We start from the raw sequence: 27,211 nt of genomic DNA, 5'->3' as shown, positions 1-27,211 counted from the left end.
GTTTTCACTAGAGTTATTGTATTGGTATAAATGGTGATTGCAAGTAGAACAACAAGCACTTAATCAGTACCAATGTAAGCATTTCTGGCATCAGTAGCATCGTAAGGAACCAGTATCTTCATCCTATTCTTTGGATTGTTTCGTATGTAATAATCACTACTGTAAATTTTGGACTCTGGACCTTGTTTGTAGACATATGTACTTGTATCTATGATTTGTGGAAAGGGTGCATTTCAGCTTTTCAAATATAACCCACAATTCAGTGTATATATCTATAATCACACTGTTTTGTGACCTTGTCTTCTCTTCAAATATGTATATCTTGAATCTTTGTGAAAATATCCTCTTTGATAAATAAAGGTAATGCCACGGGAAGAAAATGAAAAACGAGAAGTGGCGAGATCTTCCAATCTTACCAACCCTTTACTAAAGGGTTGTTAAGGATGGAAGATCTTGGTAGTTCTCGTTTTTCATTTTCCTCTGGGGCATTGCCTTTATTTATGTATTGCACATGTTTTATATATTTTGTGATCAAGTTATTCATCCACTTTGATATTGAGCTTCTTGACATTACAGCTCTTGATTGTGCAAATATAAAGGTATTGTATTTTAAAGAATTTGAAGGCGTATTTTTTTCTCATCAAACAAAATGTTTACAATTTTATGGAGATAAATAAAAAGTAAATAATATGGTGAATTCTTTTATTTATCACATGGTATACAATATATATTAGTAATGAAAAGTAAAAAGGAAAAATTTTTTTTAAATGCAGCAGCAATGAGTATTCTCCCCTTACACAAGTTCATATGACAGAGTATTCTCCACAATCGCCCCACCCCCACCCCACCCCCCCCCCTCACCCTTCTAGCCTAACAACACCATTGTCCTCACCACAGAAAGGGGTCAAAGAATTCACAAACTAGACTTTGCTTCAAACTAGCCACAAGTCCACTTAAAACTTGTTCACTATCCTCATAGTTTGTTCACTCTCCCACTGATGGAATAAGAGTAGTATCAGTGTCTTGTATGAATAGAAGTACATAGTCAAATGACTGAACAATAACCTGGTAAATCATTTCGGACTCGGTCCACTTACCAAATCTACCTGTCTGCCAAGTAGGGTTTTTAACTGCCTACTTTAGCTATGTCAGTAACTGCCTTGATATAACTCAAAACCATTCAAAATGTTGAAAGGTTTAAATTCACAATTTTAAGTACTAGATTTACTCATACTTTGAACACTTGATGGCCAAAATTACATATTAGAGACATGCACATGCAATTAAGTATTAGGTATATGTACTGTTCATGTAATTTGCAGATGAATGAGATTTTTGGCTTTAGAAAAATATGAGAATTTATCAAAATCTTTTTAGAAGACTGAATGCCATACATGATACAAATTTTAGTATCTGATTTGTTACGCGTGAAATATGATTATACCAACTTAAAACACCATTTTCTGAAAGCTCCATATGCCAGAGTCACAGAAAACTTAGGCCTCTTTCCCCCCAATACAAGCATGATTTTAGTCTGGAAAGACTGAAAAGTACTCAATCAAATGTCACACTGAAGAGACAAAACACATCTCTGGTTCTTCTGGACACTGAAGTCTACTTAAAGTTCTCCATTTGAGGTCAAATATGTCACTTATGTGTAAGTAGAGTCATCACCAAAAATAGAAAAAAAAAAAAGGGGGAGGGGGGAAGGAAAGCCCACCAAGGCCCTCCTCAGTCCCATCTAGTAACTGAAGACTTAGAAATAATTCTTGTTTCTGATCAGGAAAAGTTACTAAGCCCTTGAATGCTGTCCTTGTCCTCATTTTTTCTTCTGTTTTTTATTGATGATATTGTGAATCAAAAGACTCCAAGTACAGTACAAAGGTTTCGCAGTAAAACTAAGTAAAAGGAGTTGTGCATCTTGGAGGGGGGAAATAATTAGTTTTTCATTTTTGAAAAATGGGGAAAGTTAATCAGTTAAGTTAAAAGGGAGGCTGAAAGGTCACCATCAGTCCCATGCACATTTCAGCACAGCTGCACAATCCATAACTGGCGACACCTTAAGCCCTCTCAAAAGCAGACAAGATTCGCGACTAACCATGAGGCCTCTTGACCTTATTCCATTTCCTGTACATGATTGAGTCAGGTAAAAAAGAAGAGACTCACAAGGATACTACCCCGACTACCTGATGCTTCTTCCCCCAGCAGGGCAGCCAGATCGGACCGAAGTACACATTCACCTTGTGCGTGGACCACCAATAAATCACTTTAGCTTCACCTGTGCAATAAGTTCTCAAATACAAACCCTTGGGAAGGCAACGCTGAGAGGCAAACTAAACTTATGACATACAGCAGCTGGAAGAAAAAACAAAACCTCAGGGAAATGGTTCCCTTATTGCAAGAAAATCAGCAGCCCCTTGAGCACAAGGCACATATTAACCAACATCATGAAGAAGCTGACAATAAGCAAGACTTATAATTTCTAACAACAATGAAGCAATTAACCAGCACCAACAGAGTGACACTACTTTAAAGAATACAATATTACTTCCACTAGCACAATACCAGCCTCTTTTAGTTACCTACCAAGATTGTTCACTGTAACCAATTTTATGATACAACATAATTTTGATAGAGCTAAGTGGCAACACTACTTTTCGCATAGAGAAAAATTTAATGTTGTCAGACCCTTTACTTAAAATCTTTACAGAACCCATAAATTCATTTGATTAGTTTCTTACTTTCTTATGCACTGTATACTCTGAAATATCTGTAACACAGAATTTGAAGGACAAACAACAGTGATCATATAATATTGGTAAAATAAAAATTGAATATGCAAGGGAACATTAAATCAGTATCAATCCAATGAATATTCAATTATTTTGTATTCTATGTGGTTTGCAATGACAACCATATTTAGTGCTTAGTAATTAACTGGAATGTAGCACTTCATTCAATATTTTAAATACACTTAAAATTTCCTGGTTAATTACAGAAACACAGGAGCAGCAGTTATTGTTTTAGTGCGAGTTGAATCTTTCTTCATGAACTGACTTTTAGACTTAAGAAGGGACAGATATATTTTACAGATTTAAAGACATATTCAGACTTTTACTATGAATTTCTTCAGTGTTTTTAAGACTAGAAGATGATCCTAATAAACATTTCAGCAAACAGCAAAATATAAGTTTTAATGAATAACAAAAAAGGGAAACTAAACTGCATTTTAAGAATCCAGAATTTAAACCCTCCATTTTGATATGCAGCTACCTCTCTCTGAAAATTTTTTTTATTCTTTGGACATCTTACAAAAACCAATTAAAGAACTTTGCTTATGAATTTCATTATAATGGTTTAAAGATTATGGCACATTTGTGTGTAAATAATTTAATACAAATCTGATCACTGAAGTAAAAAGTTTGCTCATGGAAAAATTATTATACAGTACCAAGACATACGCCTGAGGGTCACGAAGGGGGCTAACTAGTACTCAACATATGGAAAGCTGATTTTGTTCAGTTTCTCAATTCATGTAATAAATTTCCTTTCATAATTACATAATTTGCCAAGCCCTTCCATATTTATATGTGCTCACATAAAAAAATGCAACATTAAATTTCCTTAACACTGAGGTAAAACAATTAGGATTTAATTTTAAAACACTGGAACGTACCATATATGCTGACATAAAAGTCGACCCTTTAACCTGAATAAATCTCTCTCAAAATGGGGGTTCATCTTATATGCTGAGTACAAAGCGACCTTACATCCTCCCAAGATTTCTAATGATAGGTTAACCCCTGAAGTGTCGACAGTTGTGTCAATAGTTAGCTGCAGTCACAACTATCGACACTGTAAACAAAAAAACTGTATGTAATATGTAACGGTAAAAACCATAGGTAATTCAAGTGAATCACTAGCAACATAACTGTCGATAATGTAAACAAAACAACAGTAATTACAGTGGTAATTACCTTAATTAGACGTTAGAATGAGCGAGCTCTCAATTTGTTACTAGCTTTATTCAAAGTAGCCTAGACCATTTTATGGCAATAATTCTGTCATTGATACTTATTATACAATGCCTTTTTAACATTGATAAATAATTTGAAGTTACCGAAAGGGTAAATCAGGGTACCTAACTTTCATGTTTACGAAACATAGCCATTTCCGTAGTTCCCAGTTGTGCTTAACTTTCAAACCGTTTTTGTTTACTAAAGGCCAACATTTCCTTGGTAGTACTTTATAATCAAACTAAAGGGTTTTGTGATACTGACAGTTCCTACTTCCAATGGTAATTACTCTGGTGACAGTGACACCATAGTCGTTGAACATTTGTTGTGATGCTTACTGTATGCTTTTCCTAGGGGAATACAAAAGTACTTTTTTGTAATGGTGAGATTTGCCAAATATTTTAAAATCTTAAAGATATGTACTGATTTTACATATAGTATTTGGTATGATGATTTCAATAAATATTGATTTTATTCATGTACCAACTAACTTACATCAACTGATAATGTTATTTAATTTAATAAATTTGTGGTCATTTATATACAGTGAACATACCACTAACCCTACATTTTTACGTCAAGTAACCTTAAACACCAGCATATACAGTAATAACTTGCTGCTCATATATGAATAACTCAAAAGACATTGGTAAAAGGACAACTTCGCTCCATATGATACCAAAGGCCATCTTTAAATGAATTATTGCACTAATCAGTAAAATCTTTAACTTCTTGTGGTGGAATTCACTATACTAATGAGAGTGCAAAAACCAAACATTCCACATACGTAATTATCCAATTATGCTTCCAGACAATTAGACACTTATATGGTATCTCTATATGTATGTACCTGGCCTTTATCAACCTACTATACTGATGTGCAAGAAACAACCAGTTGTAGAAAAGCAATGAAACATCACTTATGAAATCAGGAATTCATTAAATACAAGAGAGAGAGAGAGAGAGAGAGAGAGAGAGAGAGAGAGAGTGTCACATCCAACTATGTTTGATTCATTAATAAAATTTCATTCACTACTTCCATCTATTAGTTAATGTACTATGAAAACTGCTTTACTTCTTGGGACCTGCTTAATTCACTGTATTATTATTCTTGAATTTATATTAATTGTTAATTCTTAATTACACGAGAAATATCTTTGAAATTACTGCTATATGATAGTACAAATGGGTTTTTCTATTATAAGTTTCTCTGCTGTTATCATAGTTTTTGTCGCTCTTAATTTATGTCTACTACAGAACTGATAACCAATCAATGATCTCCTCAAGACTATAAGACAGAACCAAGAAATAAATAAAGATATAGTGTTAACATTTATTTGCAAGATCAAGACATCCACGGGGAAAACATAAGCCAAAAAGTAACATTTTCATTGTTACTGGTTCCTTGCAATTTTCAAGCAGTTTTAATCTAATAACGACTTATCACTGAATTCCTAAATGGTGATTTCGCATTTAGTAAGAGCTTGAAAAAATTATTGTACATGTAATGCCTGACAATTATGATTTACAATAATGATGCTGTTAAAATAGCAAAGAACTGAAACCAGGTATATTCTTGCACATCAGTACTAACCTCATGCCTACACATTTAACAAGTTAAAGAGACACAAAAATTTACCTAAGACCATTACATCGCCCATGAAGAAAAGCTTTAAAGAACACAAAACCAAAAACAGACAACTTCCATATTCTAATCAATGGCAGGAAGCGAGGAAACAAACCACAAACCAGGGCAGTCTCTTTTAAAATACAAACACACACACACACACACACACACACAAACAGCCCTGACAGCTTGCATACCAACAACAAGAAATTTATAAAGTTGCTCATCAAACCAACTTTCACATCCTAAATACAACACCCAAACACAAATGCACCTAGACAGCATTCACACTAACAAGATATTCAAAAACTTATGGCACAGTTAGTCTAAAGATGATTATAGCAGTTCTTTAGCCCTCCTTTATGTCAAGGACACAAATGGTAAAAATCAGAGACAAAATGGACATTTACGAACCTAGCTGGACCCCTTTTCGGAGAGTCCAGGTATCTCAGGGTAACAAAAAGTACTCAAATGCAAGACTTCAGAATGACCTCTCATCAAATTCCTTGGTACATTTATGTTTGAAACAATTTTCATTAACATTTAACATTAATTTTCAGTAACCTTGAACTTTAAATTTCACAAACATCAGCAATGAAAGTTTTCCAAATCAACTGCAAAAATTCATACATTATCTTGAGAGTGTGTTACATCAAATCTATTCATATTACAATGTCAACCACTTACACTGTTCGTGGCATATTTGATAAAGTGTAGCCCAATACATATCCACTAGACATAGTTACCAAAATGAAGCCTGTACAGTTGACATTACAAACTTCTACAATTCAAGACGTCTAGTTATTAAAATATACTTTCACAGCACTTGAAGTGTCGAGTTTTTAGCAACTTAAACAAGGCGTGGCAAGACAATTACTGCCTATGACTTTGGCTGTCAAGATAAAACCTTCCTTGACAAGACAGCTGGAAAAATAACTGGACCAATATCCAACATGTTTACCAGGACAGCATATTAACATTTGACAAGTACAATACATGAATTCACACAGTAGGCTATACTGCTCTCATTACACCAAGTAAAGGAATGAACTAGTTCTGCACAAGGGAAATTCATGAACAACGCACGATCTAGTTCGTGAACTCTCTGGCCCTTTGGTGGAGAAGAAGAAAATGGCAAACGCTGATGCTAGAGAAGAGGAAGGTTTCCATGGGGGGAGGGGGGGGGCGGCAGAGGGAGCTTCGTAAGTCATATGAACGTTGACTAGTAGCTTTTTTAACATTTTGAGTTTGGGAGAGGACAGGATCAAGGAGAGGGTATGGGAGACCTGAAACTGAAGGAAAGCATCAGAAGGATAAAAGGGAAGTTCTGCAGAATGCAATCAAAATGTGAACTCAAGAAAACAATCCCTCATTTATTCATTAAGGTTTGCTCATGCAGCAGAGAGAGAGAGAGAGAGAGAGAGAGAGAGAGAGAGAGAGTAATCTGAATTCTATGTGCTTTGTTAAAGTACTACACAATCATAAAAGAATTGGAACTGGAGAGTACTCTGACTGATATATGAAAGCAATTCACACTTCACAGTACAGTATCCTGTAGAGAATTTAAAGTTCAGAAGTGCATTATAGAATGCTATTATCCTTCATGAATTTCAAAATACTAGAAAGGATTGTCATGCTTTTATCCTTAAACTGGCCCATAAAACAATAACACAAGCAGGGACTGTACTATTCAATAACCCTTTGAATATTTTAAATTTGTACGCAAAATATGCCATTATTTCTACATAACTGGAAATACTACTGGGTAATCCAGAAAGCTATCCTTTCAAATCCTCAATCTATAACAAGGGAAGTAGATTTTAAAAGTTCAAAGGAAAAACATGGGGCTGTATGAGAACTACATACTTTGAATCCCACAACAACAGAACTTCCCCTTTGAATGCCACAAAAACTTACTCTTAAATATATCTAAACAAATTAATATTGTATAAATCTCACTCTGATCAGTTACAGTACAAAACTGATGGGAAAGAATGTTTAATTTCCATTAGCAATATCTTATGAACTATTTTTAGTCTCATAACCGTAGTGTGGATATACAAAATTAAATTAACATTAACACGTAGGAGAACCACAGGTAGCTTTGAATTAATATATAAAAAAGCACACTAGTAATCTCTTAAGGTTAAAAAATCAAGACCCTATTGGGTGTCTAAGCAAAAGTGACAAAATTAAAATTTAACTTCCTCTAAAAAAAAGTATTTTCAAAAGTCTTCTGAAGACCACAAAACTCTGTAAACCATGTATTTTGACAAACTACAGTGCATATGCTATTTGAAAAATAACATAAAAAATCAATTGTGAAATATGACTCATGTGGGGCTGTTCAACTAGAAAGCATATGCACTCAATTCGAACTTCTGAAATTCCACTGCTCCAGACTTATGGCTCAGATCATTCCAGGCTTTAGTAAAAGCCAAATTCGTAGAGCCATCTATAAATCTGTGGTAGTGAACTATACAAAAAAGATAAACAATCAGGTACCCCAACTGTTTAACGATTTGTTATTTAGAGTAGTAAAAATAACAAGCCATTATCAAAATTTTTAAGTAATGAGGCTGTACGAATCATAATTAAAATCAAGTGTTATGACTTCTGACAAGGTATTGCTTTAACAGCAAAAACAATTTGTAACGATCTGAACTTTATGTTTACGTTCTGTAATTGAATATTTTCTCATTCTAAACAAATTTTGTTATAGGGATATAGTAATGTTTGCTCATCAGAAATAACTGATTATCATTCAACTTATAAAGTAACTTTCTAAAACTGATATCCAAAATTTATTTATTTTATTTTATTTGTAGCCACACTGTGATCATTATGTGCTTTGTTACTTCACACATCAAAAAATATATAACAACTGATTCCTTAAACTGCCATAAAACACAAATACATTATATTTAAACAATGCTATCATATTGTTAAAGGATTGACAGACTTACAAGTACACTATAAAGTTAATCAGTACTAACTAGACTTTAGCTGAAAATTATATAACCTCTTTCTATTTCTATACAAACAAAAACAAACTTTGACAGATTCCAACATACTGATGAGTGAGATTTAAAATGAGGTTCTAAATATATATAGCATGACCAAGATTTCAGACTAGAATGATAACCAAGTCAGTGATGATTTGAAGTTAAATCAAGTTATGAACAATAAGGATTTTGTAAATTTAGACTTGAATCATTTATGCAAATTTAAAATGAAAGATTGGATGGTGTGTATAAGAAATAAATGCAATAGGATCTTACTTGATGAAACTATGTATACCACATCGAACAACTACACATTTTAGGAACTGAAGAGAAATAAATTAACTAACAAATTCTGACATCTTACTAAAACAAATACCAATAACTGTTAATGACCCAACATTACAATATTTAGAGCCTCACTAACCAATTTACAAAAATATTTTCAAAATTAGAAACCGCCCCCACTTGAATCCTGACGGATGCTAAAATCCATTTTTTAGGTTACAAATCACATATAAGGCTTGTATTGCAGAATGAAGGTTTTCTTGAAACTGACAGACTACATGATGTGTATCACCACTAATTTTGTGGCTATGTGTTCGTTCCATTCAAGTAAGCGACCAGCTTCACTCTGAAAGAGGAATTCAATATGTAATTACATTCTGTAATTTATGCATGATGAGTACCTACTTTTCAATATACACTGAAAAAAATTCAGCACCTATCAAAACATAAGTTTAATTTGTGGTTTAGAAGTAAATAAAAAAAAAGAAGTTTGATTGAATTATCTGTAAGTATTTCTGCATTAATAAATAAGTTTGTCACTTTCTAACCACAAGACCTTTGATCCAGGCAAGTTCTTACAAGAAGACCTATAACCTAACTTAATAAAGAAATATAAGTACTAAACTGCTATGCTTCTACAAAATACAATAAACTACCATTATCCCAATATAGGATGTTATTTCATGACCATTTCTTCCTGATAATAAAAGCATTTTGTCAATAACATTTTGCCAATGAGAGCAAAAATTAATATACTTTAAAATACTTACTTGGCTTTAAAGTATTAAGTAAGGTTTAGTTTACTAGTAACTTATGTACAGTTGATACATGCAAAAACTTGATGCTCCAACCTGAATACATATCATAAACCTTTAGTATTTGAATCTGATTTAAACTTCTATCAATTAAACCTCTATGGACCAGTCCTGTGAAGGAATTCCTATTGAACATTTGCCATATTAGTTACCTGAAAAAAATTCATTATGTTAACTTAATTTTCACTTTTAAGGTTTAATTTCCCTTATTTCAATTAGGGAAATAACTTTACTAATAAGAAATATATAACAAAAAGACTTTAAAATTATACTATTTAACTAACAGACACTGTATTCCTCCAAAAACATTATTTAATCAAGACAAAGATTTTCAAGATTTAAGTGAGGAAAGAAAATAATTCTGTGATCTGAGTCAGTCAGCCATACTTATCTGAGTACAGGACCAATAAAATAATGGTTACCTTTAAATTGACACTCATTCTACAACATTTCTCCTACGGCATGGCACCTGCAATGTCCCTATTTGCCTAAAATATGACTCATAAAAATTTCCAATCTAATTTTCTCATTCAAGTTTAAGCCACTTGCTACATTTAAGATCCTATCTAGTGTCAAAAATGACATTTCTGACAACTAATCAACATCAGTGAAAACTGCCAGCATCAAGTGTTGGGTAAATTTTGTTAAAACCCACATAAATGATTAACTTGATAAACTGCTTCACATCATTTCAAATTATACTACAGTATATGGACTCAGTTACCACACCCTCTAGGTTAGCATCAAGAATGCATATCAGTTTCTTGAGTGTTTATCTACCATTATCAAATCTGGAGCCATGTGTGAGGTGAAATATGATATTTTAATGATAAAATAAGGTTTCACATATACTTCCCAAACAATTAAGCTGTACGCTTTCTTACCTGGCAGTCGAAAATTCAAATTCCTGGCAGCGGTAGAGCCATTGTTCGTGTAGGTGATACAGATCCCGCCCACTTTCGGGAATACCTGGTACTGCTGAGCTTAAGACTTCAATTCGTTGAGCCGCAACGTTCATCTGTGGGGAGGAGGGAGGGCTCTGATTATGTAATTGTTTGGTAAGTATATGTGAAACCTTATTTTATCATTAAAATATCATTTTCACATAAGTGACTTACCAAACAATTACATTAGCTGACTCCACATTACCCGGAAGGTGGGTATATGGACAGCTTTCTGAATAAAAATAAGTCATGTGCTCACATTATATATAATCTCTGCAGTACCTTACCTTGTGAGAGAGCAACTACAGGTAGATACTGCCTCTGGTCGGCGCTCTCATCACATGTAGGAGACGTGGCAGTAAAGGCCAGGGTTGTCCTTACTAATGGTGGGATTTTTGCAATCATGGAAGTTCACCGATGATTGACAAAAAACAACCATGATTTGCCTTTGCCCTGGGCGAAAGGACCAGATAAAAAACCATACAAAAAACCATCACCTACACTAAAAACCATATGGTACCCTTAACCAGATATAAGGACTGGTGGGTACTTCAGGTACATGTACCCCCAGGCTTCCCACAAATTCAAAAAAAAACCTCAAATTCAAGGCGAGGAGATAGTAGAGGGAAAAAAACCGAGTCCCCCTATGCTTCCTCTCCCAACACCATTCCCGCTATTGACAACGGTCCCAATCTAAAGCAGTTTTCGTAAGTAGTTTCTACCTCCTTCAAATAGTGAGATGCAAACACCGATTTCAACCTCCAGAACGTAGTTTGCATAATGGAGGATAGAGACATATTCTGTCTGAAAGCCAATGACGTAGCTATTGCTCGAATCTCATGCGTTTTCACTTTCAGCACCCTAAGAGCATGTTCCTGAGTTTGGGCATGCGCTTCTCGGATCAAACTCCTCAGGAAAAAGGACATTGCATTCTTTGAAAGAGGCCGAGATGGGTCTTTCACCGAGCACCAGAGTCGGCTCGACTCTCCTCTCACAGTTTTTGTCCTAGTCAGGTAGTGTCTGATGGCTCTGACCGGACACAATGTACGTTCCTCATCTTCCGACCCGACTAAGTCCGTTAGGTTCTTTATCTTGAAAGAACGGGGCCAAGGATTCGAAGGATCCTCATTTTTAGCGAGAAAATCTGTTACATAAGAGCAAACTGCATTGCCCTAGGCGAAACCCACTTCCTTACTCATCGCCTGCAGCTCGCTTACTCTTCCCGCTGTGGCTAAGGCGACTAGGAATAGTGTCTTCCTAGTTACGTCCCTCAAGGTTGCAGAATTCAATGGTTCGAATTGGGGGCCGTTGAGCCACCTTAAAACTATATCCAAGTTCCATTCCACTTCTACAGGCTTGAAAATCTTGGAGGAACTAAAGGATCTGATCAGGTCACTGATGTCCTGATTTGATGAAATGTCGAGGCCTCTATGCTTGTAAACCGATGAAAGCATGGCCCTATATCCTTTAATAGTTGAAGTGGCCAACTTCTTGGTGTCCCTCAGAAATAACAAAAATTCTGCAATTTCTGTTATAGATGTCTCAGAAGAAGAGATGCTATGTCGTCAGCACCATGACCTAAAAACTCTCCACTTGGACTGGTAGAGCTTGGTAGTAGAGCTTCTGCAGCTAGCAATAGCCTCTGACGCCCTTTGCGAAAACCCTTTTGCTCTGGCCAGGTTCCTGACAATCTCAATCCTGTCAGGGCCAGAGCGGACAACCCTTGGTGATATCGGTTGAAATGGGGTTGTCTGAGAAGCGATGGATTTTGTGGAAGTAGTCTGGGAAAATCCACCAGCAGATTGAGAAGGTCCGGGAACCACTCTTTCCTGGGCCAGAATGGCGCCACTAGGGTCATTGTCACATTCTGGTGTGATTGAAGCTTGTTTAAGACCTCTCTTATCATCCCGAAGGGAGGAAAAGCGTTAACGTTCAGTCCTGTCCAATCTAGCAGCATCGCATCTGTTCTCCATGCTAGTGGTTCTGGAATCGGAGAACAGAAACTGGGAAGGCGATTGTTCCTCGATGTGGTGAACAGATCTATTGATGGTCTTCACCAAAGCTTCCAGAGGTCCTGACACACTCTCTCGTACAGAGTTCATTCTGTTGGTAACACCTGATTTACCCAACTCAGTTCGTCTGCAAGTACATTCATTCTCCCTTGCACGAATCTTGGAAAAAGGGTGATCCTCTTCTCGTTCGTCCAGGTGAGGAGATCTACGGCTATCTTGTTGAGAGAGAACAAGTGGGTCCCTCCCTGCTTCCGTACATATGACAACGCTGTGGTGTTGTCCGAGTAGACCGCTACGTTTCTTCCGGTGACTAAATGGTCGAACGCTTGTAGCCTTAAGAGGATGGCCTTCAATTCCTTCCCATTGATGTGCAAGGTCTTTTCTCGTTCTGTCCACAGACCTGACACTCTTGTCTCCTAGGAGAGCTCCCCATCCGCTGTCTGAGGCGCCTGAGAAGAACTGCAGGTCGGGGTTCGACACGACTAGGGAGATTCCTTCTTGTAAGCTTTCCCTCGAAAGCCACCAACAAAGATCCATCTTTATCTCTTCCGTCAAGGGGAAAACTAGTGAGTCCGACTGTGTCTTCCGAGACCAATTTGCTTTCAGGAAGAACTGAAGCAGCCTCATGTGTAGGCGTCCTAACCTGACAAAACTCTCCACTGAAGCCAGGGTCCCGAGTAGGCTCATCCATTCAAGCGCTGAGCAGGACAGGCAAACCAGAAATTGCTGGACTGTTGACAGGCAGGACTCTATCCCCTTCGGGGAGAGAAAAACCCGAAAAGCTAGAGAGTCTAGTATCATCCCTAAATAGAGAATCCTCTGAGTTGGAATCAATTGGGACTTCTCCGTGTTTACTGTGATATCCAATTGTTGTGTCAAAGTAGTAAGTGTCTTCTCCAAGTCCTTCACACACTGACGCCTGGATCTGGCTCTCAGGAGCCAGTCGTCTAAGTAAAAAGCTGTGTTGATCCCCATTAAATGCAGCCACTTTCCCAGAGGAGCGAGAATCCGAGTAAATACTTGAGGGGTGGTTGACAGACCGAAGCAGAGGGCTCTGAACTGGAAGACTCTCTTCTTGAAGACGAAACTCAGGAACTTCCTGGAGCCCTGATGGATGGGGACATGGAAGTATGCATCCTTCATGTCGAGAGATACCATCCAGTCGCCCGGTTGGATGGCTGACATTACCGATCGACTGGTTTCCATTTGGAATTTCGTCTTCCGGACGAAGAGGTTCAGAGCGCTTACGTCCAACACAGGTCTCCATCCCCCTGATGCCTTGAGGACTACGAAGAGCCTGTTGTAAAACCCTGGGGAGTTTGTATCTGTTACTTCCTCTATGGCCTCTTTGTTGATGAGCCCTTCTACTTCTTTGGCTAAAGCCAAAGCTCTTGTTGATCCTATCGAGTATGCTGTCAAACAGACAGGTGTATTGTACAGTCGTGGATCCTGCGTAAAAGGGATCACATATCCCTCTTGAAGCACCTGAATTACCCACTGTTCTGCTCCTCTTCGACTCCATTCCTCCCAGTAGTCGTGGAGTCTTGCCCCCACGGGTGTGTGAAGGACCTTCCGATCATTTCTCTGTCTTAAAGGAAGGTTTCTTGGTAGACTTGGAGGTGGTTCGTAGATTTGTTCTTGGTCTCTGCTGCCACCTCGATTTACCTCCTCGAAAGGGATGTTTTTGTAGAGGAGAAGCTTTGGCTCCTGTCGCTGGAGGTTCCTTAAGTCTTCTCGCTGACTGAAAGAGAAGATCATTGGTGGACTTTTTCTCGAGGTCCGACAGCACATGTTTAATGGTTTCTTCTGGAAACAAGTGAGATTTACTCAGGGGGGAGAACAACAAAGCCGATTTTTGGTTCGTGGTTACTCCTCGAGATGTGAAGGAGCACCACCGTTCTCTCTTCTTTAGTACTCCCATAGTGAATAGGGCGGCCAATTCCCCTGAACCGTCTCTCACTGCCCTGTCCGCACAGGACAACACATTGAGCCAGTCGGCAGAAACATCCTCATCTAGAGACTGGCAATCTTCAATTTTTCTGGCTAACGCTGCAATAGTCCAATCCAGAAAACTGAACACTTTGATCAACTTGTAAGTTCTTCACCAGATGATCCAACTTGGGTGAAGAGAACAACACTTTCGCAGCCGAGAACGCTGCTCTTCTGTTTGAGTCCACAAGACCGGAGAAGTCTCCTTGGGAGGAGGCAGAAACTCCCAAAGAAGGAACTTCTCCTGTCGCATAAAACCTGTAGGTTTTATTCTGCAGCTTCGATGGAGGAAAAGCGAACGAAGCCTTGCCTGACTCCCTCTTCTTAGCAAGCCACTCTTCTACCTCCTTCAGTGCTTTCTTCGAGGACTGAGAAAGAACTAGTTTCAGTAACCCCGAAGGCGCTGATCTCCTATCCTTCACAAACATCGACAAGGTGAAGAAGGCGAAGCAGGTTCAAAAAAATCCGGATAAGTCTGTAAAAGAAACCTTAATAGACTAGAATAAGCAGAAGAGGGCTTCGCTTCCTGGTCTTGAGTTATTTCTTCCGACAGGACGGCCGATACCCCGTCTTCCTCTTCCGTCTGGCTCGTTGTCTTCTTTAAAAAGACCATCAATTCTTGAAGTTGATGTTTAAAGGAACCCAAAGCGGAATCCTCTAGCAAGGGTTTGGCCTTCGCATCATCCTTAGGCGAAGACAAAGTCGTGGCTGTCATACGGCCCTTCTTCGAAAACGAACGACTGGGAATCGAAACAACACGAGACGTATGAGGTGAACGAGTCGAAGCATCTTGAGGCGAATGAGGCACACCAGTCGAAACAGCTCGAGACGTATGAGGCAAACGAGTCGAAGCAGCTCGAGGCGAATGAGGCGCACGAGTCGAAACAGCTCAAGACGAATGGGGCGAACGAGTTGAAACTCCTCGAGGGGAATGAACTCCTATCGATACACAACGAGGCGAGGCAGTCTCGCAAGCGCGCGAGCGCTGTGACGCAGGTGAGCGTCTGACTCCGTCCGAAGTTGCTATCTGAAGAGGACTGATGATCTTCCCAGAAAAACTGGTCCGGTGCAAAACTGCAGGAAGGTTGTGGACTCCAGTGCTCCTTGGATTTCTTAACAGGCGGTGACATCCCTCTCATACGCTAGGCATGTCTCTTCAATGGACGCGACACTAAATCACACCACACTTTTCGCCTCGACACAGGTGACTGCACTTCCGAGTCAGACGACAACTGCTCGTCACTGATATCTACGCCTTTCCAGCGGCATTTTCTGGACCGTGGGCAAACTCCCCCAGTCTCCCTTCGACCTCCAGTATGTCTTCTCCCGGGAGCTGACCTTCGTCTAGGAGAACAGGGGGAACGGACACCCGCCTCCTCGGACACAACACTGACACTTGGCCTAACACTGGCCTTTTAACTTGACTTCTCTACGAACGCACGAAGCGACATACCCAAATCCATAACGGATTTTGCCACAAACTCAAATTTCTTGTCCATCTTAGACTCTAACAAGGAAATGGTGTTGGGATCGGAAACATGGGATGCCTGGTCTGGAGTAATTGGTACTGAAGTTGGAGGACTATCAATAGGTGAAATATTCGATAAAAATGGAGAAGATAGTGACGGTTTGTTTGCCTCTGAAGGCACGGGAGTTGTATCTACTCTAGTTTTACTATCCGCTCTAAGAGATGCTTTCCTTTTCCTATCTTTGTCCATCTTATCCAAATGAGCTTGAAAAGTCTTCCAACCTTGTTCATCTAAACTACGGCACTCATCACAAGTTAATTCCTTGCTACAGCACTGACCCCTACATTTAACACCTTTGGAGTGCAGATCGTAACATAGTTTAGCTAATCTAATTTTGCAACCACTGCTGCAAAACCTAACAGAAGAAGAACTAGCATCAGACATCTTTGTAATAAATCGTTAATAACTAGGCAGCTAACTGATGAAGCAAAAAAAGCCAACCAAGAAATTGTACATCACCAAAAAGAAATAATCCACAATGGCGACGAAAGTCGACTGCAACACAAACCACCGGTGTTACCCCGTGGCCGGCAGAAAACGAATTGAAGTCTCAAGCTCAGCAGTACCAGGTATTTCCGAAAGTGGGTGGGATCTGTATTATCTACACGAACAATGGCGCTACCGCCGCCAGGAATTTGAATTTTCGACTGCCAGGTAAGAAAGCGTACAGCTAATGTAATTGTTTGGTAAGTCACTTATGTGAAAATTCTCATCAGGTATATTTAAAATAATGACCATATTTCAAACAGACTGCCATGAATTCTGTACTGTATTAAGCAATCTTATAGCTCTTCAATTAGATTATCAACAATGTTAGAGATAGTGCATCCTATAAGTTTGGATAGTGCAGATACAAGTAACTATTTAATCAAGACCTCTTGAAATGGCAATTTGTCGAAAATTGCATTTTTCCTAACTATACAAACCTGAGGTCCTTTAACAATAGAAAGTAGCTAGCGGCAGCTGGAACGGTCGTAAGCTTCGAACAAGGGGAGAACAGTAATTAACTGCTTGTCCGACAGTGTGCGCCCGCGCGCCTGAGAGGAGAAGAATCACTTTTGCTTTAGGCCCATGCAAAAAAATGCAGAGTGAGGGGTGGCATGAGGTGGGACTATATGTAAAGGACCTCAGGTTTGTATAGTTAGGAAAAATGCAATTTTCGACAAATTGCCATTTGTTCCGACACGAATACAAACCCTCGGTCCTTTAACAATAGGAAGACACTTCTTGGTAGGAGGAATCTGAGTGTCTTTGGTGAACAGACTGGTGTTCGTCCAACCTTGGAATGCCTCCCTGGTCGTAAGAGCAAGGGAGGGATCCAAGCCTCTGTCCGATTGATCGGGGTGTGCACCGCAGGATCAATGGTCAGACCTCTGGGCCAAGTACTAAGAGAGAGGCAAGCGTATCTCTTCGTACCAGCAAGCAAGAACTTGTTCCTGTTTGCAAGAGGCAACAAAAGTATGGGTTTGTCTCAAGCTGGCATCCACTTCCTCCCCCTTGTTGGAGGAAGTGGTGTATATATGCTCCTATCCCTAGTGAAAGGGATAGGATGGGGCTCTGTTGAGTAGCTCACCTGCATCTTGTCCTTATCCAGCAGGGTGACGACCGTGTCCCTCTACCCACAGGTAGAGGGGAAGAAAAAGATGGGAAGAGGAGCCAGTCACTCTCTCATTCACTCATCCATTCTTACAGTCACACCAGGACTCGATGCTATTCAGCCTGCGAGGGTCTGGGTTCGCTACACGTGTTGAGCAGCCACCACGGGTCCCAAGGAAAAAGATCCAAGGACCTGTGGGCAATATCCCGAAGGTAGAAGGAGGTGCATGTGGTCTGGTTGGACCAGACCCCTGCCTTCAGTACCTGCGCCACGGAGAAGTTCTTGCGGACAAAGCAGCATCTCCTTCGCATCGAAGGCGGTGAAGTCCATTAGGGAGGGGATTGTGAAGGACTTGAACCGATCGTCAGGGACCGAAGGGTTCTGAGTCTTCGCTACGAAGTTCGGTACGAAATCGAGCGTCACGGATCCCCATCCCCTGGATGCTTGACTTCGCAGGAAAAGTCATGCAGTTCCCTCAGAGGAAAAGAAGGGAATAGTCGCATGACCTATTCCTCTTCTCGACTTCGGTGATGTCCAGTACCCATACTGGTCTGTCCGTCTGCAACGAAGTGTCTCGCATCCTCCTATCCCCATGCAGCGAAGTTCTCGGTAGTGGATAGGACACCGACACTCCATGGTGGGTGTCGATGGTATGGGTACTGTGACAAGCCATTAAGACGAAGTAATGATTGCTCTGTAACAACCGAACTAAGTCCACAGCGTAGTTCGTAAATGACTCGAGCGCTCTGACAGCTGCCGATTGACTGGTTCGGTATCGGAAGTGAGGCAAGTTGTCCAAGCATCAGAGTAAGTCACGTGACCTTCGCCTTTTAAAGGGTTATGCCAAGAGACCAAACAAATAATGTATTTGTTTGTCACCAATGCCGGACGGCAAGGTGATGATTCTCTTAAGGCATATGCTCAAAAGGCGAAAGTCAATTGCCTTCTAGAGACCTAGGTCCCTGAAGGCAAGACACTCTCATAGTATTTGAATCTCAGCTAAGGAGAAACAACACTGTGCCGTTGAAGACGAAGGTAGACAATGAATGCAACCTACGTCTTCCAGCTGAATCGAGAGAAGGAATCTCAAGATTCTGAACCTGTGCTTACAAATGACTGAAAACGCTAACCGCTATTTCATAGCTGTCCGGTGAGAAGTTGTAGTTGCAATGAAAGCAGGGCGTTCATCAGTAATGAAAACACAGGGGAGTACTGCCTGAAGAACTGCTTCTCATGGGCTGAACGTTTGGAAGTAGAGCTGGCAGGTCTGGGAGAAGGCGATGTCTTTCAATACATCTGCTAATCCGGGGTGAACAATGAACAATTGCACACCTCCGAATACGAGATATTTTGAGTACAAACTCAGATTCCGCAAAAATCATTCGCATTATCGCAGTGCGATGCAGCAAGAGACTATTACAGAATTCTGTTACCGTGCGGTAAACAGAAAGATGAAAGTCGAAGAGATATCTCTGTTGTAAATTCTCGCAATACTGAAGGCGATGAATTCGATCGTCACAGCAGTAGATGGTCATTCATGTATGCGAGAATCCCCGTTAATCAGAGACTTAAGTCCGTGATTGTTGGGCAGAGATACGGTTGGTATTCAATCAAACCAGGGGAGAAAAACATAACCAACTGTGCATCTCGAAGCGGCAGCTGGTACTGAGTTGCCTCGGGCAATTCAATACGCAGTAGCTGTCGCTGACTCGTCATCCTGAGTTGCCAGGTAATCCATTCCACGAAGGAATGCGTTCGGCTAGAACCACCGAGCATAAAAAGATATGCTCGAGCAATTATATTTAGGCGAAACGAATTTCGGTAAATACAAAAGCTGAAATGGTGTTGTCGTGACAAAACCATAAGTATATAAAATTGAAACTGGAAACTCCTGGGAGGTTGCAGGCAACCCCGAGTTGCAGTTCAATTAGAATACTCCTCGTCTAAGTTGCAATCCGTAGAGTAACTAGGATATGCGCCTACCCCTCGGACAATTCAACTGCTTAGGAGAATCATGTCACGAGGTTAATATACGTAGTATATTTGTAGGATTCTGAACAACGATCTCCATCCTAAATTCTTTTCCTTCAAGAAAACAAAATAAGGATTGGAGATCGACCACCTTCGATCTCTAACAAAGAGAGTGAAGGAGAAGTCTTCCCCAAAGGAAAGCTTCAATGGTGAACAGAATACCGAAGACGATAGTTCAAGCAAATCTGGATGTTCCCGTCCGTTCTCTCTATTCCAGGGTTGGCAGCCTACTGTGAGATATCTTCCTTCGGCGGCAGTCTTCTTCCAACGCTAAGAATTCCAAGAATTCGAGCATTCGGCGAGATCCCCGATTATCGTGGTAACAATTATCGGGAATACTCGTCTAACTCCCTTTGGACAGTGGTCTCGCCTGTGTGTGCTAGAAATTCTGCAGAATTCTAAGCACCCAGCGAAACCCCCACCGGATTCGTTAAACGAATATCGGTTGGTGGTCCTCTCGATTCCCATAGAAATCGGAGATGGTGCAGGGTCCCTCCTCCACCACCGGGGTTACGTCAGGTAGGACCCGAAGGTCCCCCCGGTAGCGCAGTCCCCAATCGTGGGATCCTACAGAGAAGTCTCTGTAGGATCTTACCCCTTTCCCTCGTAGCCGTAAGGAGAGAGGGAATGGGGGAGGAAATGGATACTGCTCGCCTTTCCAGCGGAACTAGCAGTTGGAGACGAGAGTAGGAGCAGCCATCACCTTGCGGCGATGGCCTTCCTGCCCCCCCCCCCCCTTCCCCGCCCGAGGAGGGTTACGAACTCGTACTGTAGGTAAGCATCTGCCACCACTGTGAACGTCGTTTGGGTGGGGCTGATCGACACCTGACAGGAGACCCAAAACCGTCCTCTGACTCATTCCAGTCCTCGTCGAGGTCGAAACCTCTCAGGAGGACCGAAGGGGGGGGAAGAAGAGCTGCAATACTCCAAAAAAAACGCCGCTGTCGCGGCAGAGGAGGTGGAAGTAGCTTGCCCGACCGGCTAGACCTGAGCGAGCCATCCCGTCCGGAGACGAGAGGCTCTACCTGGTCCAGAACCGAGTCGAGAAACCCTTATCGCGGCAAGCCCACCGTCAGTCTGGTTCCCTCTTCGGGCTCCAGAACGACTTGAGCCGTGACGTGGCTCTTCTGGTGGGAGCGGTGATGATTTGCAGAGGTCGTTGTGCTGACGAATCAGCGCAATAACCTCGGTCAAGCTCCTCTGGATCTCGGAAGTCACAGCATCTTGCGGAGTGAGACCGTCAAACCCCTCGAACAAGAGCATATTCCTAGAACCTCCCCTTCAGGAGGGGGAACAGCTACAGACCCCTCTCAATCTCCTCCTGCCACTTGCGCGTACGTCCTGGTCGGTCCAAAGATTGTACCTGGTACTTATGGTGTCGTGACGGGATTGTACGGGGCATGCCCCTCACGATCACCCCGCTGTGCCTCGCTCTTCCTGGTGGAAACCGAGGAAGTTGCAGGCATGGGAGAGGAAGACATGACGCTCCTCTTTTGCTCGCTGGCAGAACCAGCGGGCTTGGAGGGCTGCAGGCGATCGCCAACTTGCAGGCCTAGTCGAGCCGTTTCTCAGGGAAACGGCTGGACCGAGAACAGTGGCCCCGATCTCGTGTGCAGAGGAGCTGCTGCTGGTCCCCCTATCCGCCCGGTCCCTGTGGGAGCGGCGGTCAGGAGACCTGCAGAGACCACTGTCACAGTGAGACCGGTGCGTGTCCTCGTGGCGCGTCATACCGCTGGTACCAGCCGAGGCTGGCACCAACGATTGGGAGGGGGGAACCTCTTCCCAGCCTCAGCCCGTGACTGGTCAGAGACAGTCACGTCTACCAGGGTTACCAGCTGGTCGCTGCGAGAGCGGCCGCTGGCCTGGCAAGAGTCACATGAGTGGCTCTCACCAGCTTCTGCTCCGTGCCACGGTCCTGGCGCCGAGCGAACTCTGGCGCCAAAATTTGGCTATACGCTCTCCCGCGGGAGATCGTATACTCGGAACTTCTCGCGAACGAGAGACCGAGCCGGAACCTGGCGTAGTGGCAGCACCGCAAACACCAGGCGAGGAAGTACCGGTGGTAGTCGGTACGCCTCTGGTCCCCGTCTTCTTCTTCCTTGCGGAAGGGGAGACAGGCCCTGTTCCCGAAAGAGCAGGAGGACCGGCAGAAGAAACCCCCCGTCCCACGGGAGTGGAACGAGCCCTTAGAAGTTCCCGAAGGAGCCTTCTTAGGGGGAAAACCCGGGTTACCAGCTGGTCGCTGCGAGAGCGGCCGCTGGCCTGGCGAGAGTCACCTGAGCGGCTCTCACCAGCCTTCTGCTCCGTGCCGCAGTCTTGGCGCCGAGCGAACTCTGGCGCCGAAACTTTGGCTGCACGATCTCCCGAGAGAGAGCGTACACTCGGGATCTCTCGCGAACGAGAGACCGAGCCGGAATCTGGCGTAGCGGCATCGCCGCTAGCACCAGGCGAGGAAGTACCAGTGTTAACCGGTACTCCTCTGGTCCCCGTCTCTCTTTTCCTTACGGAAGGGGAGACGGGCCCCGCTCCCGAAGGAGCAGGAGGACCAGCAGAAGGACCCCCCGTCCCACCCCAGTGGGACGGGCCCTTAGAATTTCCCGAAGGAGACTTTTTAGGGGGGGGAGGCAGCCTCCTTCTTCTTCGGCTTATGAGCCTTGGAAGTCGAAGGGGAAGAGGCAGCAGCAGACGATGAAGACGAAGATGACACCTTCCTCTTCTTCCTTTTCCTCGTCAGCTCACGCAGGACAGTCGTCAGGTCCTCCATCCAGGCTGGAGCCGGGGCTATTGCCGAAGCAACACGGCCCGACTGCACCTGTCTGGAAGGACCTGGGACTGGGGAAGACACACCGTGGGCAGGACCAGCATGGACAGGCGCAGGAACCAGGAGCGACAGGTACAGCAACCAGCTCAGGAATGGCAGGAACAGCGGCAGCGGTAGACAAAGAAGGGACAGCCAAGCCAGCAGCGGGAACCACATCAGCGGCAGGTACGGCAGGCCCAGCCATCGCCTCGTAGAATCGTCGGCAGCCAGCGGGAACCTGGGTACTGGCGGCCGGTCCAGGGGCGAGCTGCTGGAACAGCGGAAGTCTGGGGCAGGCAACACGAAGAACACACGCGGCGGCAGCATACCCCCCCTCGGTACGGCAGCGACCGGCCCTAGTAGCGGCAGACGGCATCACCGACACAGCATGGGGAGTGTAGACCAGGCAGGGAGGAGCAGCATAAGCGGCCGTGGAGGTAGTAGTGGAGACTGCTCCATGGGTCACCACCCCAGACCTCGCTAGAAGCTGCAGCAGCCCGTGGATGCTAGGCACGCCCTGCCGCCGCAGTGGTCCATACCTGTCCAAGGTCGTCTCCCACGGATGTAGCACCTGCGGTAGCACAGACAGATTAGTAAGAGGGGTTCCCTCACGCACGGGGGGGAGACATGCCCCACCCCGAACGCAAGGAAGACCCCAAATACAAAATACAACGAGGAAGCTGAGCGGGGGGCAGGAAAGAAGACGAAGAATCGGATACCAAGGGAGTCGCGGGAGAGCTTTCCGACGACTTCCTGGCAGACCTACGCTTCCCCTACCCCCGCACAGCAGTGAAAAGTAATATGAAAATGAAACAGAATACTGCACTTGCGATTCACTTGATAGAACTTAAAGGGGGAAGGATCAATTCCCGGGTAAGAGCAGACACTTGATCCATAATAATATGATGCTATCATAAAAAAAAAAAATATGAAAATGAAACAGAATACTGCACTTGCGATTTCACTTTCACAGAAAATAAATCGTAAGGATCAATTCCCGGGTAAGAGCGGAAATTGATCCAATATTAAAATTGATGCAATTAAATAAATGAAAATGAAAAAGAATAATGCAATTGCGAATCCACTTTCATTGCATTCTATTCATACAAAATAAGAGGCTCGTGCCGAGCGCATTCACGCTCTCGGCAACGAACGCACAGGGCAAAAATATAATGAAAAGAGTACTTACATTTTTCAATTACACACTTTCGCCCAAAATACATGACTCGGCGCGAGCGCGCCCGCCCTCGGCACCGAGACATAATTCAAGGGTATCAATTTCATGAAAAGAGCGGAAACCGCCGCATCTACGGCGATAGCTCCATGTTGGCTCATAATTAAGTAATGAAAATGAAAACAGTGTACTTACAGTTTCATTTTCAAGTCAAACAAACCATTAGTAGAAAACACAATATAAACAAAGCATACGACGATGAAGCGGGCAGAGAGCGATGACGAACACGTCCTTCACACCCGCGGCCGAAAGCAAAAGTGATTCTTCACCTCTCAGGCGCGCGGGCGCGCGCACTGTCGGACAAGCAGTTAACTACCGTTCTCCCCTTGTTCGAAGCTTACGACCGTTCCAGCTGCCGCTAGCTACTTCCTATTGTTAAAGGACCGAGGGTTTGTATTCGTGTTGGAACAAACTTCAAGTTATTATTCAATTCTCAACTGGCTATTATTTCTCTTTAAAGACTTTCAAAATTAAATTGTCATATAAAAGCATTTACCACTACTGATTTGTTTATATTTTACACTGTCCAGTTGAAATCCTTGAGTGCTTACACTTATCGAGTTCCCATCTTATTTTACATTAGCCTAATTACAATATTATTTTTCTAAACATTTCTGAACTACTAGCGATGAATTTCAGTTAAAAATAAATGTGTAAAGCTGTTCCCAATACTACATTCAAATAAAGACAAATTACAATCTGAGTTGCAGTTTAACCTAACTCACTGAAATTTCAACTTACTTTAAACTGATCACTGCAAGTCATGAATTCTTCATCCTAATTATAACGTCTAATGCTGTTGCTTCAGTTTATTCTTTACCATCCAGGTTCTTGCATTTTCAATTCCCTTCCATCAGTCAGGCACAAATTTGGTTGTCCACTTGAGTTGTTTTTCTGCTGCCATCTTTGGCCACTTCATTTTGCATGTGCAAGGACATAGCCTATACACATCTGAAAAGAAAAATGACACCGTTTTTAATAATAAAAATAAACTTAAATAACACTAAACCACAAATCTTCAAAATGAGTGATTTGTTACATAAACAGGAGAATGCTGTGAGCATATGGCAACTGCAACTGTATTAATGTTTGCTGTCATTATAAAATATTAACCGAGGCAAAAATATCATATGTACTGTACATTACCCACATTACAAGAAACACTCATGGCATGAAGCCAAATTGGTTTTATAAACCTAACATAGCCTATGAACAAAATTCTCCTAAACATAAGGAATTAAGCACAAGAGAGCAAGGATGCATGATGACGGTACATCCGAAACTACCTATTTTATGATTACCCTAGTACCTAGGTACATCTTTACCTGTTTTGTTTACAAACCGAAAACTACCTAGTACCTAATAGGCTAGTTAAACATATGTTTCATGAATTGCAAGTACAGGCAGTCCCTGGGTTACAACGGGGGTTCCGTTCTTGAGACGCGTCGTAAGCCGAAAATCGTTGTAAGCCAGAAGATCGTCAAAAATCCTAAGAAAACCTTAGTTTTAATGCTTTGGGTGCATTGGAAACTATGTAAACTGCATTCTTACTCCATTTTTCATCAAAAAAACCTTCAAATATTGAATATTTTGCATTTTAGGTGTCATATTTCATCTGCCAGATCAGCGCTGTAGGAGTCGTAACCCTGGAAATAACGTCTGATGAATTTAATTGAAAAGCGTCGTAACCTCGGAACGTCGTAAGCCGAGACCGTTGTAACCTGGGGACTGCCTTACTACCAATTTATTTGTTGAATTTGGTGTGCATTTCTTTTGGAGATTTTTGGTCGAATCGTTGTACCGTTTTTCGTCTTGACGAGAGGAGACCACAGTGGGACACCCGACTACCACTTCCTTAGTCCTTCAGGTTAAGATTTAGGTTTTGGGCTGGGCAGTGACCATTTAGGTAGGAGTAGGCTAAGATAGAATAGTATAGCAGGTGGTAAAACTTCGTTTCCATTCCAAACTCCAATTCCACAAGACACATATTTTTGAGATTTTACCTTGGGTAAAGAAAACTACTACTAGGTACCAGAAAAAATGGTTTTCCATGCAAAAACGACTGGCTGGCGTCTTCCGAAAAATTTACCCTCAGGGCATTTCTTTTTACCGTAAAGCACTAGCCTACAGATACTTTATGAAATAGCTATGCCTAACCCTCTTCTGAGGCATGATTGTCTTGTAACTATAGCCTAGTACTTTGTTTTACCTTGATAACCTTGTACACAATCGAAGGCAAAAATCCATTCGTCATAGGCCTCGACCCATACACGTTAAGGCAATCAAAGGATTATACAACAAAATGAGCATTAATTCTAAAAAAAAAAAAATGATCATAACTCTTCAGACATAGGAAGGGCTTTTCAGCTGGACAATAACATCAGACTGATCAGTCCAGAACCAAACAAACTTTTGCATAAAAATAGTTGTCTAATGAACTTTCGAAATATACCAAGAAAATCTATTGTATAAAATTTAAATGTACAAATAGGTATTTAAGAATTTTTTAAAACGCAATATGAACTGAAACATCTTGTGCAGGGCAAATGTACATTTAGCAGTAATTTTGATGCGTTTTAGGTTTTGGTGGTCTTGGTACATAAAATGGAACCATGGCATGACGAAAATATGAAATAGGCTATGCCTTCAAATACGATTTTTTAGGTACTAAATTTCTAAATAATTTTTAAATTACACCTGAAAATCAGCAGTGGCTACTAACTGTAAGAATACCCCCCAGGAATCCAGTGACACTTAAAAGAAAAAAAAAATGTTTTCTTTCAATTATTAGTGATATTCAGGGAATAATAAAAAAAAAGGATCAGTTGCAAGAAGCAGACATAACGTGTCACTACCGACACCTATACTCTGTTTTTTTCCATCTGTCCATCCGCCTGTGGTGTTTTTGTATGGTAACACTGCGTCCCGGGTTTTAGACAGTTAGATTCAGCTTACATTCAACGATTATATCATCCTATTTCGAATATTAACGGTGTAATTCGCATACAGTAAATTATTAAAACTTTTCAGTTGCAAATGTACACCCAGATATCCTTTTATTTACCTATAACTTACACATAGCGTAACTATCTAGCCCGGGACGCAGTGTTACCATACAAAAACACCACAGGCAAATGGACAGATGAAAAAAGTTTTTTTATAGTTACAATTAATGAAACTACTAAAGTACAAATGTAAATAAATCATAAGTGGCAACTTTTCTGATGCGTACCAAAGATTGTCTTCGATTTTAAGTAATCTACAAGCAATTTTATTCAAGTTATATATAAGTTACACAGTAAATAGTGCTTTATTATCATTCAAACA

The 27,211-nt window shown here is 41.7% G+C and overlaps 1 long non-coding RNA gene across 1 annotated transcript in view; it reads right to left on the bottom strand.

The window, feature by feature from the left end:
* Positions 1–859: 859 nt before the first annotated feature.
* LOC135213075 (uncharacterized) overlaps positions 860–27,211 on the bottom strand; it is a 66,560-nt gene continuing 40,208 nt past the window's right edge. Inside the window, exons 4-6 of the long non-coding RNA XR_010314071.1 lie at positions 24,626–24,835; positions 9,704–9,900; positions 860–9,279 (exon numbers count right to left, since the gene is read on the bottom strand). This is a non-coding gene — a long non-coding RNA (uncharacterized LOC135213075). The remainder of the gene's footprint in view (positions 9,280–9,703; positions 9,901–24,625; positions 24,836–27,211) is intronic.

The sequence above is a fragment of the Macrobrachium nipponense genome, chromosome 42 (genome assembly GCF_015104395.2).
Source record: "Macrobrachium nipponense isolate FS-2020 chromosome 42, ASM1510439v2, whole genome shotgun sequence".
NCBI classification, from domain to species: Eukaryota; Metazoa; Arthropoda; class Malacostraca; order Decapoda; family Palaemonidae; genus Macrobrachium; species Macrobrachium nipponense.
This window is presented reverse-complemented; position numbering and strand designations above follow the sequence as displayed.